We start from the raw sequence: 7116 nt of genomic DNA, 5'->3' as shown, positions 1-7116 counted from the left end.
AATTAGTTATATATCCAGAAGAAAATATTTTTTCTTGACCTTCCCAGTAACAAATCATTTGCTACGCTTGCTCTGCAGTAGCTCTGAGATGAAAGAGGGTGCAGATGGGAAGATGAAAGTAACAGAAATTCCACATTCTTCATCTGTTGTCTCTTCACCCAGCCATTCTAGGAGCAACCCTTGACCTTCTCCCAAAAGAAACATACTGAAATTTTACTTTCAAATCCCTGCGTGACCACACATGGCAGGTTACATACGATACATACCTACATGGCCAAAATACAGTGTGCCAGCCATCAGATCTGGGACGATTAATATTATTCTAGACAGAACAGGAATATCCTGTTGTCTCTGTGATGTCTCTTTTGTGATGGAAAAAGGACTTCTCTGGCTGTCAATCTCATCATTCCTTTCATAAGCATTAAAATTCACTTTAAAGTCTGACGAATGAGGATTGTTGACCCTTCTACACTGATAAAGATAAATAAATGTCAGTCAGACACCAGTTTACTCACACAGGTACAGTACTTTTTTTTTTTTTTTTAACTGCATTACACAGATTTATTCTTTAAGCTAATCAGAATTCAAACAGAACAGAAACCAAATGTCACTCTGCTACACTAACATCCATCAGCCACAATGATTACATCAATCACTTGATATAATAGGAGTAAAGCCATTATAATAGAACATTGTCAAAAGATCTGGAACTGGTCTTCTATTTAGTATTCCATCATGTAATATCTACAAGATTATTTTAAAGGCAGCCTGCCAGCTTTGAAAACATAAGACAGCTTGCTTCAGAATTTACATGGCAGAAGACCATTATTCAATGACAGCATTCTCTAGGAAGAAGTAACATTACTGCTTTGAGTTTTATATAAAGGGGGATTGTATTTTCTGCTCCAGAAGCTTTTAGACTAAAACTGAAAATTAAACACTTACACCACTTTCACATACACAGCCAGCAGCTTATCCAAAAAGAATGTCATCATTCAGCAGAAGTGCTGGTTATATCACATATATCAGTATAACTCAAGAAGTTCATTCCAGTATCTCCTTTACTTTGGAAGTCCCATCAACTTTGACTCCACCTGCTTCTGATTTTATATGAAATAATACTTCACTTCCAAGTATTGGTTTTCTGAAAAGGACAGCGCTACATGAGGGTTATGTACACAAAAATAGTATGCAGCAGTATTTCAAAGTTCAGATATTACAGATATTGCATTTCAGAGATCAGATTAGAAGTCAGATACAGTGCTTTGTGGCRCTAAAAGATAGCTAAAAATCCTATGTACAGACTGCATATGTTGCACCGAGCGCTGCGAAGAGCCATTCGGAAGCAAAGATCACACTAGAGAGAAGAGAGCAAAAAGAGGTACAAAAAGCATCCCTCTCCCAGACTTCATGGGTAGTGTCACAAAGTCATTAAGTCACTGCCACTTTAATCCAAGTGGAAGATTTTTCTCAGAGAGTGACCCTTCTGTCCATGAATCACCTTAGTGAGCACAAAGATCCTTAACCACAGTTAAAATTGTTTCCTTTACACAGGAGGTATTGTGGGGGAAAAAAAAAAAAAAAAAGATAAAGAGGACTAAAAAAAGGACAAGATGATGAAACGCATGCATGTTGATGAAAGTCCTTTATATCCACCACTGCAAGGATGAAAACCCTGGAAATCTTATTTCACTTTCTTGGAAAGTAKACATACAGTGAAAAACATTTAATACTAAAACAAGCCTAAAAGTGACACTGCAGATCAGTTACGCAGTATCTGCTCAGACTTTATCAGTCTAATGAAATTTTCTGCAAATACTACTGATGGTAGTAATAGTTTTACCCGCATGCAGTGGTTCATAAAATCTATTAATATACTTACATGAGAGTTTGATGGAACCTATGTCACCACCTAGATTCCTCACAAGCTACTTTTTTTACCTTGATCCTCACTGGCCATTGCTCATTTATTTGTTACAAGAATCATCCATGACTGTAGTCATGAAAGGTGATCAACAAAACAGGATCTTATATCAATATGTAAACTCCTGGGATTTAATGGAGTTCCAAAGCAGCCTTCATTAATAAGTCAAACTTATTAGCATCTTCACAAAGATCAGCGAGAGGAATGGCATCTGCACATATATCAGTGTGCATCATTGRTATTTTTGCATCTTCTAGACACCAATCTCTGTCCAATGAAGTACTTCACCTGGATCTGAGTGCACCCTTAAAACCACTTTACTGAGTAACTAGAATAGAGCAATGCCTGAAACACTTTTTCTAACAAGTAATTACTTAGGTCATGCTTAGAGTCACACTTTTAGGAATGCATAACTTTTTAATAAACACACATTTCCAGACATGACACACAAGTCATTTTTATCATGCACACACGTTTAGAATCTAGCTGGCTTACAAATCAATGACAATTTCCTTTAATTAGTGAAAGTTCATATTTGTAGCGACTACATTACAGAGGTTACTCTCTTGGGAATAAAAAAATCCTCAAAGGAAATCCCCACTAATTTAGAAAGCCAGTAAAACATTTTCTCCCAAAGGACATGATACTATTAAATAATTGACCATAATTGAATAAATGGTCAAGTCATACTTTCATAACTGTGCTTCCATTAGCCAAAGATTCAAATCTCTGCAAATCCTTTTTACTTATTTATTGCGACAGTCATATTTTACATGTAATTAGCAATAGCAGTATTATATATCCACAAAAATATCAAGATTTAAATGGTAAACATTGTATATTTACTTGGCGTTTCAGTGAACATTAAGGTTTATAGTTCTCTGAGGTAAAAATTGACTTTGGCTTTACTTTAGTCAATATTTATTTCTCCTTTCAATAAACATTGATGTTTGCCTCAAGAGAAGTCAATATTCTGTTAATGTACATTACTTGAATAACATTTGGGAATTACTAACCAAATGAGTTAAATTCAGTGAATCAAAGATAATAGGACAAAGAGAGACTTTACAGGTCATTTGTTTAAACTTTCAGTCTTAGCAGAACTACCAGAACATTATGTGGAACACTACTGCGAACAAACTCTTCTTTAATCTTCACAATAATGGTACCGCAGCCAATTCCCTATTTGGTACAACCCACTTGCCAAATCTTTATGCATGAGAACTGTATCCTATATCACTCTTAAATGCTTCTCAAACTAGTCTCTCCTTGAAACACACTTTACTTCAAAGGTCATTTAGATTTTTACCGCATGTTCTTATGCTTTCCTCATTTAACATAGTTTTCTTGACTGATCTCCAACTTATGTTAATAACTTCAGAAATACCTATAGGAATCATGTTTATAATGCTCAGAATTTTTACTGGAGATTAGATGATATATGACCTTCTAGATACAACTCCAATATCACATGACTACTACATCGTATTAAAGCTTACCACATGCTGCCATTCACAAGAGGTAGGTAAATGGAAGATCATCAAATTTTAAGAGGAAAATGACCCTTAGCAGTGAAAAATATTTGCAATCTCTCTCAGATCTGCTGATTTTGGGTTAAGCAGCTCCTTTAATGGCAAAATTATATAAATAATTGAATATATGAAATTTTCTTATCATATGTTAGCTATTAAAATGTCAACTACAATGATAAACCTCAACAGCTTGTCAGAGGGAAAGTGATGGACACTGTTAACCTATGCAACAAGCTGCTGTCAGAGAACTGTAGAGACTGAACTTTCCATTATCTGTATCTTTATTCTGCTTGCTTGCGGACACTAGTCACACTCATGGACTGGATTATGAATTCAGGAAAGAAAAAAAACCTAGCACTGTTTTGTCACATCAAGTTAGTAATTCCTGCTTGTAATGCAAAGCACTGAATGTCTCCAAAAATCTCACAATGCTCAACCTGTAAGTTTTTAAAGGTATACTCAGCTTCACATCTAATATTACCATCGTCAAGTGACAAAGTGAAATCTCAAAATGAAGAGTGAAAAATATTTCAGTTAAAACATGAAATAACTGCATAAATGTTTATAATTTTGGAACATTCCATTCCAAGTTGAAAAAAAGATTAAAGTATTTTTTTCTGTTCATTGAAGTCCAAAGAGAAACTTACCCTATTTCCAGAGAGCTTCATCTCTGGAGAAATAAATACATGGGCTTTAGCTACTATATTATACTTGCACATAGCATGAATTGAGCCACAAGAAATACTATTTAAAGGTCATGTTATTAAGAGCAAAATTATCATAAATAGGTTCTGTGATGTTTAATAAATTTGAGTGTTTCTTCTCAGAAGTATCACTAGGAAGGAAACATGCATATGAATAAGATGTATAGCCTCCGCCAGTTACCTTCCAACTCCATTTTTTTTAGCGTCCCCAAACATTCCTCATTTTCAAGCAACCTACATGTCACAGAATGAGATGCAGGGAAATGGACTGGACACTGGACATCAAAACAGTTTATGCACAGCCTGTTGGTTTTTTTATTATTTTTCAGAAAAGAATTTTACTGGAGTTTGAATTAAAATGCTCAGCTTCACATCTGTAACAAGCTTTTACCAGTTCAGAGAAGAGTGATCAGTTTGCTAAAGGTTTAACCCTTTCAGCCCTCTGCTGGAAGATGTCCCAGAAAAAGCAGTGGTCAATTGCCTGCAATATGATGGTTTACATGGCCTCATAAGCCATTTTTAGTAGGCTGGGATCTTAAAGAGAGCTATTGTTGTAATTGTATTCTTACAGTTAGCCTGCTTGCATGCAAATTTAGCAAAGCAGCCAAAATTTGAATGCCATCTCAGAGCTGCTGATGTTCTCTGCGTAAGAATAGATGCAGGGCTGAGGTACGTAAAGAAGCAGGCAGCAGCACTGTCTGGGCTGTTTTGGTTCTTCGGCTAACAATTGTCAGATGCCCAGAGCTGTCTATCCAGAAGTGACCTTTCACAAGTCAATCTTTAACCTAATCTTTCACCTATCAACCTTTTCCAAATACTAAATTCACATTAAGTACATTAAGAATGAAAATAACGCCCTATTCTAATAACCAGAAACTGCCAATTAAATCCATAATGTATGGACATTTTCCCCTTACTTGCCCTTTTTATGCAAAATAACATTGTAGGAGGTTGCTTACAATACCAACATGTTGATCATTTTAATTATTTCTGGGTATTCGTCCATACTATATTAGACTAATATAGTCTGAAACCTGATTTATTCACTCACTTGTAAATTGCTTCTTAATGCATTCAGAATTTGTTAGCATGCAAAAACAAAATCTAAGTGAGAGTTCTTTTCAAGTAAAAATTGTCTAGTTTATTTTTGGAAAGATGAAGAAATTAATAAGCACAGCTAAGTGCAGTTTTAAAAAAAATATTCTATATTTGCATGCACGTTTCACAAGATTTTATGAATGTGAGTAAAAGAAGTCCAAGACACTGACAGTGGTAGCCTTTTACTTTATCTACCCACAGTCCTAGCGCTTACTCTAAGTTGATCTTCGCAATATGTTTGTGATTAAAGATAACTTCTGAAAGGAAAATATGGGGTTTTGTTCTAACTGCCTGAGGCAATAGAATTCTGGTCCCTCTCTCCATGGCTGCAATGTAATACATGGGTTCTATCACATTTGCACTATTTATCAAAACCTTAAAAATACAAGTTCAATAATTTCCAGATTTACATGATATTGAGGACAAATTTTTATTTAAATTTCAACATTTTTCTACTTATCTTTCTGGCAAAAACTAATCATTACAGTCAAAAATCAATGCATTTCCTCTCTCATTTGGTAACCAAGACTGGCCAGACACAGGTAAATCTCAAAAAATATAATAAGCATATAGTCAGTCATCTGAAGATAAGAATTTGCCTCACATGCTTGCAACTAATTTAGATAAAGTTCTGTGTTTTGGCTCTTACATTAATTAAATTACCAGTACTGTTCACTATAATCACTGTTTAAGGAAATAAAGAGAGAGCAAGCTACAGAAAAAACCCTTCTCCCCCTAAATCAAAACTGCAAACAGAAGTTACCTTGGGGGAGGGGGGGGAGGCGGATCCACAGCCATGGTATTTTATGACTGGAACCTAATGTTGCCCTGTTGTGCTATTGATTAATTAGAAGGCAGGGGATTCACGTTAACATTTATAATAGCCAGTATGGAAATCAAAAGCTTAAAAATTAGGCACTGAGACACTAACTGTATAATTTTAGTTGTGCAAAGGAAATATTTGAGTTCCAACCACAGTATGAACTATATATAGGAGAAGGTGGCTGTAAACAGCACAGTCTAGAGGAAACACGGCAAAAGCCTAAAAGCTGCTCCTAAGGATGAACTGAACGAGTCTGAGGAACTACTCAATAAAAGCATCTCTACGAAAGGGGTCTAACACAGATCCCTTCCTTATTTTTCTCCATCTTTAATAATAAGGCTAAACTGTGTATGTAATGTTTGTAAGCTCTCAACTTTTTCACAAACTGTTTAAATGGAGTAGAAAGTGATTTTTCTGAAGAGATATCATCTTAAAAAGTTTAAAGATTATTTGGCCATCTTAATACARCATAAGAGCTACTGCAAGTGAAAACCATTGTTTGTTATTTAAATTGTTCTAAGGAATGTGATAAATAAATGGTTTCAGTGATAATGCTCTAATACATCATTTTTGATGAGTTCAGGGAAATACAAAATTCTAGGTTGCTAATAYCAAATTCATAAGACTGGAAAAATGGTAGGTAAGAGTAAATTACTTATTTTAAATCCTAGAAAGAATTGTGTAGAATGATTTGCAAAACTTATGTTACTTTCATTTGTCCCTTTTTTGTTTGACTGAATAATGCAACTCGATAATAGGTATCTATCGGAGCACTTTAAGTTCAGTTTTGATACTCTGGACTGTGCTGTGCATTGTGCATGGATTTGTATTGCACTATGTCATCAGCCAACAAGGCATGACCCAGTTTAGCATATCAGAGATCCAATTTGGTATCAGCAAAAGAAATCCCTGGTAAGGAGCATCTTTTTCATTTCAGTTGATTAAATCTGGCTAGAGATGTCAAGGACAGCAAGAAGGGCTTCTTCAAATACATCAGCAGTAAGAGGAAGACTAGGGAAAATGTGGGCCCTTTGC

Source organism: Apteryx rowi, unplaced genomic scaffold (genome assembly GCF_003343035.1).
Source record: "Apteryx rowi isolate R43461 unplaced genomic scaffold, aptRow1 scaffold_127, whole genome shotgun sequence".
In the NCBI taxonomy this organism is placed as follows: Eukaryota; Metazoa; Chordata; class Aves; order Apterygiformes; family Apterygidae; genus Apteryx; species Apteryx rowi.
The sequence above is the reverse complement of the archived record's forward strand: the minus strand, read 5'-3'. Positions refer to the sequence as shown.